This window comes from Pteropus vampyrus, unplaced genomic scaffold (genome assembly GCF_000151845.1).
Source record: "Pteropus vampyrus isolate Shadow unplaced genomic scaffold, Pvam_2.0 Scaffold373, whole genome shotgun sequence".
Taxonomy (NCBI): Eukaryota; Metazoa; Chordata; class Mammalia; order Chiroptera; family Pteropodidae; genus Pteropus; species Pteropus vampyrus.
Genome location: NW_011889154.1, coordinates 1,009,683 through 1,024,691, shown reverse-complemented (window position 1 = coordinate 1,024,691; position 15,009 = coordinate 1,009,683). Strand labels below are relative to the sequence as shown.

At 36.2% G+C, this 15,009-nt stretch overlaps 1 protein-coding gene and 2 pseudogenes across 12 annotated transcripts in view; all 3 read left to right on the top strand.

Annotated features, from left to right (window-relative positions):
- Positions 1-15,009, top strand: part of DLGAP1 (DLG associated protein 1) — an 822,162-nt gene that overhangs the window by 34,503 nt on the left and 772,650 nt on the right. The gene's annotated exons all lie outside the window — the stretch shown is intronic.
- On the top strand, positions 1,913-2,031 carry LOC111731437 (annotated as a pseudogene).
- On the top strand, positions 13,007-13,125 carry LOC111731429 (annotated as a pseudogene).

Here is a 15,009-nt window from a genome sequence, read left to right as displayed (position 1 = left end):
GAAGATCATTGGATCTTATAGAAAGTTAAGTAATGAATGTTACCTTTGGATATGTGGAGTTATATAGGTCTATATTTATGCAGGCAGTTCATAGATTTCTTACTATTTCAGGCATTACCCAAACATGTAATAGTTTTTAAAAGGTCACATTTTATGTAATATAAATACCTTATAGCAAAATTCTTCCTTGAACTAGAAAATGGTTGATATCTACATGTAATTCTTTTATTTTTCTCAAATGAAAGGAATTCAAAGTATAGAATTTGTTATTAGTAAAATATGCCTATGTTGATATTTCTTTTAATGTAGCATAACTCAAATTAGCAGCCTATTGATAGTCTGACCTTGGTATAGCTCATCTATGGAATTTGAAATTGTTCTAAGTTATCCACAAAGGACACAATTGCCAGAACAACTGATAAATGATGACAGGATAGACAATATTATGCAATGAAGTGTGAACATATGCTTTGTTCTTTCTTAAAGGCCACTGCATCTTTGTAGAATTTCATAATGTATTAATATGTCACTACACATTTAGGTCCTGAAGCACAAAATATATTCTAGCCAGAATGCTTGCCAAGATACTAGTGCCAGAATTGAAATATTGTAATGTGTTTATTGAACAGCACAAACATAATAAATAGGGTAGCAGATTTATATTTTACTGTGAAACCTCAAAGCTATTAGAAGAGAGGGAGAGAGAGACAGAACTGACAAGTTCTGTCAAAACTAAAATGAAATCAATTATCGGGCCCTCACCAATATATTTCATAATGCAAATACTCATGATATAAATAGCCCGCGTTTTTAAACTCCTACTGCATTTCAGTGTGTTAACCTCTTTCCTGACCTTGTTTCTAGTCTTCACAGTTGCCCTCTTAGGCAGGCGATACTCCCATTTTACAGATGAAAAAATAGGTTCATAGAGATAAGAAACTTAGCCCAAGACCCAAAGTTAGTAATAGAAGTTATATTTGAGTCTGAACAAAATCTATACATATCATTAACATTCCACCAAGTTTATTTTATAGTAAAAATATTAATATTTGTTCTTAGAAATAAGTTATTAATCCATTGTTAAAAAGCATTATGATCTAATGAGCTTTGTAAATCTGTAGCCTGATTAATTACATTCAAGTTTTCTGATTTAAAATTTTTATTTTTGAATCCTATTTTATAATACAAGTAATAAAATACATTTTAATATTACAAACACTAATTTTTGCAGCTTATATTTTATAAAACTTTTTCATATTATCGCATTTGTAAAGTCAATTCCATGACTCACATTGTGACAAACTAATTGGGAAAGTTATCTAGAACATGATGCTGTGATCTAAATTATGGATTCCATTTTCATATAATTTTTATCTCATCTATCATAAACATTAATTGATAATATATTATTACAACTCTCTGTGCTAGGTACAAGGTTTATAGGGAGTATGAGATATGGTACTTGATTTAAAATCACTTTGAAAATTATTCATTGACTAAAAATTGTTCCTCTAATATTAGCAGCCATTATGTAATTATAATTTCTTTGGCCATAAGCAGGAAGAGGAATGGAAAATATGTATTTCAATTGACTCATAATTCTAAGCACAGTGCTGTTTTATATAATATCACAGAAAATCTTGTAAAGTGAGCATCATCTTCTTTATTTTGGAGATTAAGAACTATAAATTCAGAACATGTCCTAGAAATAGTTTAAATTTACTTTTATCTCTTCATGAAAAGGAACCATAATAATTAACATGTTATTGAGTATTTTCTATATTTTATCTTAGCATTACCTTATGTTCTTTAACTGGATTATCTTATTTAATAATAACAATTCTGTTTGGTACTATTTTCACTTTCATTAAAGAATGGAGAAATAAGGTTAACAGAATTGAAAATCCAACGAGTCTATGGCCATGCTACTCTGAACAAGCCTGATCTCGTCTGATCTCAGAAGCTAAGCAGGATTGGGCCTGGTTAGTACTTGGATGGGAGACCACCTAAGAAGCCCAGGTGCTGTAAGTGTAAAGAATAAAAAAATAAGGGATTGTAAGATGACAGAATTTTTGCAGTCTGTGAGGTCAACCAAGGGTTGCCTCGCCTAAAAAAAGAAAATTAAAAAAAAAAAAAAAAGAAAATCCAACCAGATTCACATGGTTGGTAAGTATCTAAGTCTGGCATTGAACACAGAATGTTGAATTCAGAGCCTAAGGATGAAGGATGACAATTCATATTCATAGTGATAATCTTGTGGCACCTCAAAAGTGAAATCATTTCTGAATGCTCAGGAAAGATTATATGATGTGGACTTCTAAAAACAAACAATTTTCTTTAAGTATAGAATATAAAAATAGAATGCAATAGACATAATTTCCAGCTTGATGAATTTTTAGTGATCACATCCATTTTAGTAGCCCCCAGATAGAAACAGAACGTTATCAGTTCTCCAGGAGCCCCTTATCTTCTCTTTGAGTCATTATATCTCTTCAAAGGAAACCACGGCCTCTGGTTAAACTTTTTATAGATATAATTATAATGTATACATTCTTTTGTATTTGGCTTCTTAGATTAGCTTTCCTAGAAACTGACTCTGAGATGGAGATTGACATGCAGGAAGTTTATTGGGGAGTCTTCTTGGCAACATTACCTGTGAAGGAATGCAGGAAGGAGGTTTCAGCAGAGGAGGAGGTTGAACTGAGATGCAGTTGCACAGAAAATCTCAGTCTATTCCACACAGAACTCTAGGGCTGGGTTCACTCAGCTGGTCAAGGAGGCTGGGTCCTTGTGCCTTGGTCTTGACCATTTCAGTGAGAGAAGAATTGGAGAGGTGGACTTAGCGTCTATAGAGTCCACCCACTGTGCCACTGAGATTCACTTGGTTCTTTTAGCCTCATGGGGAAAAACTCCAGGATTTTGGTTGGTCTGTTTTCCTGGGAAAACTTGCAAGAGGGGCCTAGTTGGGGTAAAATAAAGCCCTTGTTTCAGCAGCTGCTCTCTGGGCTACAACTGATACTCATCATTTCTTTTATCTTCTACTAATTCCAGGGTTCCCTCACTCTCTGTACTTCTGCTTGTCTAGATGGATTACCAAGTAGAGTGATCCAGGTGGTCATTTCTAAAGGATTTGCGTTCCTGAACACCATGACCTTCTCAGGCTGCTGCACTTGTCCATGTACTATCACGGTTTGTCAGGAGGATAACAAAAGTGCCCCAGAGAATTAACTGAGTGCTAAACATGTTCTCACCGCCCTGTTGTAAAACATCAGCCTTATTTCCTCCTAATGATCAGAATCAAATATTTCTGCTAGAATTGTGACTTCTTTCCATGCTGGTCTCTTGATACAAGATGCTCAATGTCAGAGTGACTGGATGACAGCCATAGCTTAAAGTTTCATTTTCCCCTTGATGCATCCCCTTTGGAAGTGTTTCCCCTGTGGGAACCAGACCTTTACACCTTTAGAACATAGAGTTTTGAGCTTGGGAAGCACAAATTTCCCAAATGGGTCACTGGGAGAAATGATACATGAGCCATTCTTATATCCGCCCCTTGGTTTATAAACAATATAATCATCATGATTTAGGCTGTATATTGCATTCTAGAAATATGGTACCCCATGCTGGAAAAGGATCATACCCAAGCTGGAACCTCAGGTGGAAATTCAAAAGGCCATCCCATTCTCTGTCAGGCTGGCAGCTTTTGGGTGGTATGACATGTAATAGGACTGGTGGGTTTTCATAGTTATGTGTCCACTTTCATATTCTCATTTAATGTAGGTAGTGCTCTGGTCCAGTCCAATGTTACATAGCATCCTATGCTGGGGGATTAAATACTCTGTAAGCCTGTGGATAGTGGTGGCAGCTGAGATCCTGAGGGCAGGGAAAACAAACTTATAGTTGGAATATGTATCAATTCCTGTTGAGATGAATCATTGCCTCTTTCAGAATGGAAGGTTTCCAGTGTATTTCAGCTTGCCATGTGTCTGATTGTTTTCCCAGAGGGATGATGCCATACTAGGTTATCAGTGTCAGTTTCTGCTGCTGGCAAATTTGACATGTGGCTCGGGCAGTAGGTAGATCAATCTCAATGAGTTGGAGCTGACGATATTGGGCTTATGCATAGAGTCCATCTCTGCTATCATGACCACTCTGTTCACACACCATTATGCTACCACTGAAGTAGTCAAGGGTTGCTGGCTGATGTCAGCTGACCAAATCATTTGTCTGCCTGGTCGTGCCTACCTCTCCTGTGGTGGCTGCTCTCTGATAGGCTCTAATATCAAATGAGAAGCTCTTTAAGCTCTTCACACTTCATGCTCACTACCATAGGTCTTTCCAGGTTCCTCTTCCCCAGACCTCCAGTCTCCCAACTTTCAATCAATCTCCTTCCAGGCCTCTGACAAACCACACAAGTCATACACTACTGCCTATAATTTTGTATCCAACATTCCTTGACATGTCTGAATATTCCCCATTCCCTAGTTTTGGATACTTGAGTAAATAGCCATAGGCCCTTTTGGGGAGGGACTGTGGGAATCATTAACAAATATACTTGCCATGGGTTTTTAGGTCCTTCTTCATGGGAACCCAGTTAATGGGCTTGATCTCTGAAAACTGGCTCATGTCCTAAAACTACAAAAGGGGTCATAAATGTTTATTGAAACATTTCTTCTTGACTTCAAAGTCATGTATCTTTGATTTGTTTTGATCATATAATTGGACAGTACCCTTGTTGGCTGCCTATCTGTCTTTCCACAAAGAATGCTGAGTTTTATTAACTATCTCCAGTACCCTGTATGGATCAACAATCCCTGCTTGCTCTTCTGACTGCCATTCTTGACTATTGTGCTCACTGTTGCTGTCAGAAGCATTGCTCTATGACAGCGTCTCTTATGATCAGCCCTGGCCTAGGTGGACAGCACCACCAGGCACATCAGTGCTGCTTGAACCTACCTAACGAGTACATTTCTTATGACTTCAGTAAATTGTGTGTCCTCCAGGCCCTCCCACAGTACGTGGTCACCTGGTAGGTTTTCTAGCCCTAGTATGTCCTAGAATATACTCTCTGCCATGCCCACCTTTCTGCGCCTTTTGATCCTTTTTTTCTATTGTCTGACATGGTTTGGACCATTGCTTCCTCCAAATTTCCAAGAGTTGTCTTAGCAGTGAGTTACCACTGTCTTCTAGGGTCATTTTCAGAGAGTAACATCTATACTGTAGGTGATTGTTCCCATATCAGTAAACTGTCCCTTATTAAACTTTATATTCTTCCCCATTTGATCCAAGACTCAGGATCCAGCCTGAACCCATTCCCTCAGCTCTGGCCATGCATATTTGTTAGGGCTCACAGCTTCTTCATTATATGGACCATGCTGCTCCCTTAGTGGACCCAGTACTTACCCAGTCATGTTATGTTATAACTTAACTTAGTAATTTTTTCTGGTAGCCTGGAGGGGAAGAAGGCTCTATCCCAATGGTGATAAGAGGCCTTGGCATGTCTTTATACAGGGATTGGTACCAGACCTAAAAGAGTGATGTAGTCCACTCGGTTAGTCTAAGGAGGTTCAGGGCAATCCAGTGATAAAATACTTGCAAAGGTATTGAGTGAAATGTCCATATCTCAAGTCTCAGGGTCCCTCTCCTTCTCAATAAGGGACCTGACCCTGGCGCAGCAGACTTGCTGGGGCTAACTGTGAAGTCAATTTTTCCCTTATATTTAAGCCCAGAGACTCATTATTAGCCTTTTCTGCTCTCTGACTGCAGGAACTGAGAGTCTCTTTACATATTACCAAGAATACATGTAGTTAGTCTTAAAAGATGAGAGTATCCTGTACTCCTTACAATTTTCCCTATATAAACATGTCGTTTCAAGATATAAAGCTTATATCTGTTCTTCTTGAATCTGGGTTGGATTTGGGACTAGCTGTGACTAATAAAATGTGGCAGAGTGATGGTTATGTTCTTGGACTTCTGAGCCCATTAGAAGACTGGCAACTTTTTTTCCTCCTCTTGGAACCCAGCCACCATGCTATGAGGAACATAAGCTACATGGAAAGGTCACATGAAGGGCAACTGAGGTGCTCCAGTTGAAATCCTAAGCTGATGCCCTAGGCAAGAGCCAGAATCCTATGTCGGCCATATGAGTGAACCATATTTTATATTCCGGAACATCAGGCCATGAGATGACTCCAGGCAACATCACAGGGAGAAGAAAAGCTGCCCAGCTAAGCCTAGTCAACCCACAGATCATAAGATATAATAAAATGGTCATTATTTTAAGCCACTAAGTTTGGGATGGTTTATTATACAGAAATGGAGAACAGAAACAGTTCCCTGATCTTCATACTTTGCCATAAATTGGTGGCCTCACTTTTTCATTGTCTTTCTCTAGTGTGCCCTCAGCAAGAACCATCTGATCCTATTGCTCTTACAATTACTACTTCACACAAAACTTTCAGACAGCCACAATATTGTACTCTTCAGTGTATTCTCTTGCACCATCAAAAATTTTAATAATTACACCATTATCACATTTCAGGGGCTATCAGTTCTCTACTGGTGATGGATTCTCCTTGTTAGCTGTCTGAGTCCACCAGGAAACACTCTGAAACTCAGAGATTTGCATGAAGAAAGTTTATTGGGGATCCCTCTTGGCAACAACTTCTATAAGGGAATGAGAGAAGCTGGTTAGGCAGAGGAAGCATTTGAACTAAGAGCAGTTGTGCCAAAGGCCTCAAATCCATAGGGCGCTCTAGAGCAAGGGCAGCCCTTCAGAGATGTCCCGCATTGAAACAAAGGTACCAGGCCCACATCAACCATTCACACCAACTGAGTTCCTCTGCCAAAAGATTGCTCCCTTTGGCAGAGGAACTCAGTAGGCAACACTCCTGGCAGCCAGGAAAATGAATGCCTTGGATTAAGGGGGCTTCCCTGTGACACACTATCCCACCCACTATAATTTCTTTCATTAATCATGATTGTGAGATCCATGTATGATGTTGAGAATAAACTGTTAATAGTTTATTCTCAGTGTGACTATACTGAAATGTATTGATTGGTTCTGTTGCTATGAACAATTTTGATTATACCTTCTGAAAAATATACATATATATAGATGTATGTATGTATATATATTTGGGGGCATTATATACCCGAAAGCAAAATTGCTAGATCAGAGCATATATGAAATTCTAACTTTAGCAAATGCAGTTTTCCAAAATGTTTTAACTGGTTTATACTTTCACTGATAATGTATGAGAGTTCCATTATAGTTTCATATTTCATTTTAATTTTTGGAAAAGTGATTAATTATGTGTGTATGTACATATATGTATATGTATTTCTGATAATTCTCAATTAGAATGCTAATTAATTTAGAATTCACAAACTTTAAAAAAATAGAAGTTAATTTTATTTGGTTGTTTTGACTATTTTAGTATTAAAAATATAGCTACATTTATTGACTTTTTCTACCACTTTAATTTTAACTTGCTTAAAGCTTTAGCCTAAATAACTGGAGGATATGTTTCCTTTCAACATGTTAATTTTATATCTCTTGATCCATTCAAAAGGAGATTAAATCTATAGTTGTTATATTTTCTACACTTGCGTATTCTTTGATAGAGGTAGAAAGACCAAAAGGTTATTATTTTTCAATATGAGGTACACCTGTGATGTGCCCAAATTCATAGATATTGTACTGTTGTTGACTGCCTTCTACACTTCAAGTTTTCTAAAGATTTTAATCTATTTGTTAAGCAAGAATATGGAGATCAAAATGAAGGAAACAAAAAATTTGACCATAGTCAAAGGTGTCATTTTTCAGCATTGTTTCCTTTTTAATGAACATTGTTAGCAACTGCCTTTTCTCACCTAATATTTTATTATGGTTATTTTCCTTGTCATTAAAACAAATGCTACATCATAATTTTAGTTTTTTTTTTTTTATATTCCATGGTGTGGATATATCATAATTTAAATAACTTACTTTTGGGCATTTGGATTGTTTTCATTTTTTGGTTCTTGTAAATAATGTTAAATAGATATAATAAATATTTTCATACTAGTTTGATTTGTTTATTAAGCTTAAACTCTAGAAGGAATTGCTATATTAGGTTAAATAGTTTTGTTAGATATTGTCAAATTACCTCCAGAAATATTGTTTGATAATGCCTTACCTCTGTTGTTGAGTATACAATTTTCCTACACTTTTGCTGATACAATCTTAATGATGAATCATCTTTGCCAATCTAATAAATGGATAATATGCCCATTTGCTTTAATTTTTATACCTTGTTTAGTAGTGAGATTAAATATATTTGCATACTTTTATTGGACATTTCATCTTTACTCATTTTCAAGTTGTTTGTTCATTTTTTATCAGTTACAACCAACTATAAACTGTTTGCTATCTCATATGCCAATATGTCCCATGTGTCATATCTTATATGCTGTGTTTATATCTAGCCATTGCTTTTCAACTCCTATTGTAATTTTGACAAATTAATTTTTTTGATGATATGGCCTTAGGCTCATAAAGACCTTTCCAACCCCTGGTCTTCCCTCTGATTTAGACATTGAGCTGGATGCATCAGCCATAGTGGACTGCTTATTATTTAAGTTTTGCACTTTTCCATGGTATTTGCTATGTCTGGCATAGCACTCTGCCCTCACACATATAAATATACACTCCACTAAAACTACTAGTGATTGGCACCTGATAAATACCAACCCTTTCATCAAAACTTAGGTCAAAGATACTGGTTTTTTGGACCCTTTCCTGAGATTCTTCCCTTCCTCCCTTCTGTAAAAGTGACTGTTCTTTTTTTCATCATTCCCTCTACTAATCCCAAAGTAGCTATCATAACACTTCCAACACTTCAAGGCCATAACTTGATTACAGGTTTGTATGCTCTCACTGTATATATGACAAAATTCATATTATGTTCATTTCCATACCCCACAGCAGTGTACAATAGTTACACAACAGATGTCTGTTGAGTACCTGTTGGACACTTTCAGAAACGCGATTGAGTGAAATGGTTTGCCCAGGCTTGGAGAAAGACTGAAAAGCAGAGCCAAGCTTAATCCCAGTGCTCTGTTCTGTAACAGCACTATGTTACTGCTGTTCTACTTGTGAGGGAACAAGGATCAATAAGGGATATCTTCTGTGCAGATAATCCAGACAGTTCAGATTCAAATCCTCCTTTTCTTATCTAGTTTCCATCCATCTAGAACTTATTTCATTTACTTGTGTGAAGATAACATCTCCTTCTCTTCTAAGGGAAAAACCTGAGCAGCCAAATAATACTTTGGGGTGGTTTTATGGAAGACTTTTCCATTTTCTTTAGAATGAAAAGTCCTCCCACCCCCAGTTTTCTCATTTCATACTGAAAATGTTACTTTTTTTTCCTTTTAACTAAATTGTGTTTTACCCATTATTTTTTCTGGTTGGTAAAATTTGTATTGCTAAAGTGGGATTCAACTTAACAGTTATTGTTTTCTGGCTAGAATTGCATGAGATAAGCTACCTTCTTACATAAAGTAAATGGATTTCATGGTTCAGCAACTAACACAAAACTAATTTAATGTGACAGGAGAGCACAGTTAAAAAGTAAAGATTCAAATGATCATAAAATCATCTACTTCAGGTGGGAAGAGACCACAGAAATTGCTATGTCTTTAAATCACCAAAGTCTGTATTGTAGAAATGTGTTCATCTTGCTCTCGACTAAATTGTCTTCATTTGCATTTTCACATAAGACCACTAATTTTATATAGTTCTAGTTATTATAAGGTTTTTCCTGTTTCAAGTTCTATTGTCTCCCTTATCTCTCCATTTGATGCCTATTTGTTGGGCAGCTACTAACTCCTCTCTTACTTGGACTTTTGCAACACTCTTCTAACTTTCCTTCTTGTTTCCATCTAATTCACCCTGCCCCACAACCACTTCCAATTCATATTCCACACTAATTCTAATGTGCTTAGGGCTGCAAAAGGACATCTGCTTACCACTGCCTCTCTTTCTACCTGGTGAGAAATACCTGCCACTTTCTGGCAATGTGACCTTAAATATTTACAGAACCTCTGTTAACCTCACTATTCTCAGTTATAAAGGATGATAATACCTCTCCCACATTATAGACAGTTTCACAGGTTAAATAACATGCACAAAAGCCACTATTACAATTACATGAGATTTTGTGGTAAATGGGACTATGTCCCAGAACCCTAAATCTCTTCTGTGGGACTGTCACAAGATGTCTAATCCTATCCAACATAGCCTCCTGAATTTTACAGCCCCACTTGTGTGTCTAAGTTCTCTCCATACCAATACTCTCTCTAAACCTCTGCAGCCTGTTCACTGTTCCTATTCATGTGCTATTTATTGATACCATATTTGTTCTTGTTTCTGCTCCTTGAGGGCAGCGTATTTTAATTCAATTTTCTATTTTCTCTAGGTCTTAGAGAGTGCTTTTCATATGGAAAAGCTCGGGATGCGGTTGTTATTTTCTCAACTCTCTGGCTGCTTCCTTTGAGGCCAGTCTGTTCTTTAAATCTGGTTTTGGTTCCTAGTGGGTGACACCATTGACCCTAGTGCTGTAAGCGAATTCACTGGATCTAGTCTCTGTCCTAAGATAGTCTTCTAAACACACAAGAGAAGCCAGTTAGATGAGAAGCAGTGAAAGACACTTTGTATTAAATTTAAGAGTGAGAAAGGTCGATTGTGAGAACAATGAGAAGCTATTATGTTCTTCTCCCACCATCTATTTTTCTTGTTATTTTTAAATTTTCAGATGGCAATTAATTTTCTGAGAAAGAAAGGGAGAATGGAATCTTGAAAAATATTTCTTTTACTTTTTTTTGAATAACACCCGATGTGGTGTGGGACTTAAGGAACTATGGGGTTTTCTCCCTCTTTCCCTTGTAGTTCATGGTGTGTTTCTATGTGGTGTCTGGATCACAGAAAGTGTCAAACGAAAATGACCTAAGACGTGCTACTAAATCTATCGTATGTGTTGTCCACCAGTGGGAAACAGTGGGAAAGAGACCAAAATGTTGCCCTGTGATTTCGATCACATCAGTGAACAGCTATGACATTAACACTCCTTCTTTGCTATAGCGTCATTCTTGCTCCTGATGTAAATCCAGTTTCAAGTTGTAGTTAATAATTGAGTGGAAATTTACTTTTATTTTTCAACCACTAACTGCACAACCACTGAAACTTCACTTATGAATGTGAACATTTTTCCAAATGTGTGTAACTGAATATACTTAATCTTTAGATCTCTGATATTTTTGTTCTTTTCCTGTACAGTGAAAGTATTGTTCTCCAGGATGGTTCTTCTCTAGCTCAGTGATTTGCTAGGATATAGTTGCTAGGATAATAACTAGGATATAGTTGTTTCTATTTTTATTTTTTATTTCAAAATGATCAGAAGGCATGGGAGAATTCTTTTTTTTTTTTTTTTTCAGTTATACTGTAGCTATCCTACATATTTGGCCCCTGTAAACCATGGGAGGAGGAGGGATATATTTCATTCTTCTACTGAGTCTTCTGTAACTTTGCTGTGTTTACCATTCCCTTCTGCATTTTTCATGTATTATTCTATCCTCTGATTTAATAGGACTTGATGTTTATATTGATATTTTTTCTTTGAAAGAATTTGAAAAGAGATATATGACAAAATTATGTAGAATAAGAAAATATAGAGCCCATTCCAACTTATTAGTTTTATTTTAACCCTAAAAGCTATTTCCCAGTAGTGTATGTGAAAGTAAATTACTGTTCATCTATGTTATATTATATGTAGTATAACTCATGGTATCTATACTTAGATTATATACCTTGAGTATTACCTGTGAAAGGTATATACATTTTGTTGCATAAGTTTTATTCTAACTTTGTGCTCCTACTTGTCACATTTTCTTACTGTATCCGAGAGCAGTGGGCATATGCTTAATAAATGCAAACTCATTTAAATAATTGTTAGGAAGGAAGAGAGGCTTCATAGGGAAAAAAAAATCAAAGTGTATTTCAAATTAAACTAGAACTGAATTTTGTGTTATCTAACTCTATTAAATGAGATTTCATTTGCTCATATTTCTTAGTGCATATCATTAAGAGTCGTCTATTTTTTCCAAGTAAAATGCAATGAAATACTCATATGCTTGTAGAAAGAAGGAGCTATTGTATAAAGAACATTTTCATGACCACCTCCACACCTTTCCCCTTTCTCCCTCTAGAGTCCTGACTTTGGTGTCTGGCATAAAGCCTCTTTCATCCAACACCGGCCATCTGTGGTATCTCTACAGGCCCTGATTCTAAGAGCATTTTGCAGAGAAGTTTTCACTGGGCTTGGGACACTTAAAGGTTGATGACCGGATAGTGTAGGAAGGAACAGCCAGGATTCAGCAAGTGGGAAAAATAGGCTGCAGAAGGGAGTTAGGAGAGAAAAATAATAGTGAGATTCAGTTCTCTTTAATATTGTATAAACTAATATACACACAAATTCCACCCTCAAACACTCCTCCCCGCCCCCGGAATATAAAACCTATCCTGCAAATAATCCATGTACTCTCAACTAGAGTTTGTCAAAAAAAAAAAAAGAAAAAAGAAAATGAGAGAGAGAGGAGGGCTGGACCGGAAGGAAGGAAGGAGGGAGGGAAAGGAGGGAAGAAGGGCTGGCTGGCTATTTCCATTCCAAGAGACAATCTCAGCCTTTTCAGTAAATTTTTAAAATTTGTGTTATGAATATGAGAACAAGGTTCCTCATTTTTAAATGTAACAAAATACTAATTTGCATAATTGAAACATTTCTTAAAACATAATTTAGAATTGGCAGGAATATAGACTTAATCAGGGAGAAATTTATTATCAGAATTTTTATATTTTAAAGTATGCATTGTGAAATATTACCTATCATTTAAAAAATTGTTCCCCTAAGGAGAATTTTCAGCCAAAGACATTGCTTTTATTCTCTTTTAAAATATGGACAGCATTGTCTATGGCCATGCTACCCCAAACAAGCCGGATCCTGTCTGATCTCGAAAGCTAAGCAGGGTCGGGCCTGGTTAGTACTTGGATGGGAGACCACCTGAAAAGACCAGGTGATGTAGATGTAAAAAATAAAAACAAAAAATAAATTAAAAAATATAAGGGATTGTAAGCTTGCAATCTGTGAGGTCAACCACGGGTTGCCTCGTGTAAATAAATAAATAAATAGATAGATAGATAGATAGATAGATAGATAGATAGATAGATAGATAAAATAAGGACAGCATTAAACATGTTGACTCTAAACAAAAAGTCAGGTATTTCTCTCCCCAAAGAAAGATTTATTGGGGGAGGAGAGAGAAGATTGCGATCTTAAACATGCAGCATGGCGAGCCACGTGCAAGTCTGCTAGAACATAGGAGAGGAAATTCTTTTACAGAGGGGAGAGGAAGTTAGACGGGCTCTTATAAAGAGTTCTTTCTGTAGGGCTTTGAGACTGATGTAGGGCGTGAGAGCTCCCCCTACAGGCTTTCGCGATTCTAATCTTGATTGAGGTCTTTATTCATTTTGTTACAAATGTCATTATAATACTGAGTTCAAAACATGGAAATAAATGATTAGAATTATTATCTTGGTCAAATTAAGTCATATTTTCTGAATTATAAAAATTCAGTCTATATGTTCCAGGTATATTGTAGTTGATCATGGAGAAGTGTCTTTTTCGTTTGAACTTAAGAACTTTGTTTACAAACCTGGTAAACATTATATGCTCTTAATCCCCATTAGTGACTGACTACTTACCTATTGCATTGGAGACTTTTAAACAGCAACAGGACTATAATTAAAAAGTATGTTATAATGTATCAACTTAAAAATTTGCTGACGTTTCCAAGTCAGGACTAAGAGTACCCAATGTTTATTTAGGAAATAAACCTTTAGTTTGCAATATTATTCAGGAAAAAAAGAAAAAGAAAAAGAAGTGGTAAGATACCTTTCAATCTTATATTAGCCACAGCCAGGCTCTATCATAACTGATATACTGAGCCATTACTTTTTGCAATATGATATTAAGGTGAGGATTTCAAAGCATGCAATAGTGTTGGAGGTAAGATCATCTCTAAATCCGCACAGTCTCCATCGAAGCTGGCTTGATCTGTAAGCTTTCCAAATAATTACTTTGTGAGGAGGGGAGGATAGAGAGAGAAAGGGAGGAAGGGAGGGAGGAAGGACTGAGGACAGAGTATGAGGAGGAGGAAAGAGAGGAAGAGAATAAATGACAATGAGAATGAATGAAGGGGAAAGAGATTTTAATGGGAATTGTGGTGAGAACAACATACTGGATCCAATTTGCTGTTGGCTACAGACTTTAAGGAATGCAGCAGTCCTTTTGACTTTCTTCTTTTTCCTTTCTCTAATATTGCTTGTTGAATTTTGCCTATGGTCTGCCTATCAACAATTATTTAAATTGCTTTAAACAGAATTATTACATTGAAAGTGTGAGTAGGAGAAAGTGAAAAGTGAAATTTTTAACATTTGAAAAATGTTATTTATAACATTTGAAAGACCTACCTGACAGCCATACACACAAAAGGGCTTCAGGTATTTAAGGATAAACCTTCCCTAGGCAAATATAAATGAATTATTATTTGTTTTGGACAGATTAATTTTTTTTCAGTGCAACTTAACCAATTTGGTGCTTTTTAATAATAATAACAAAGCAATACACTATAGCGATAAAGTCTTAATGTGAGAAAACTTGGCTTTGAGTTCTGATTCTGATGTTCATGCGCCATGTGACCTTGGAAATGTTTTAGTCCATCTGAACCTGTCATTTGTAAAGTAGAATTAACCATGCTTGCCCTTACTGCTTCCCATACTTTTCTTGAAAAGTAAGTGAGGTAGTAAATATTATTTATTTTGAAAATGACTATGTTAAGTGAATGTATGGGATTATTTTAGTTTTTAACATTAAAAATTTAAATGAAAATACCTGTTTCCGATTAACCTAT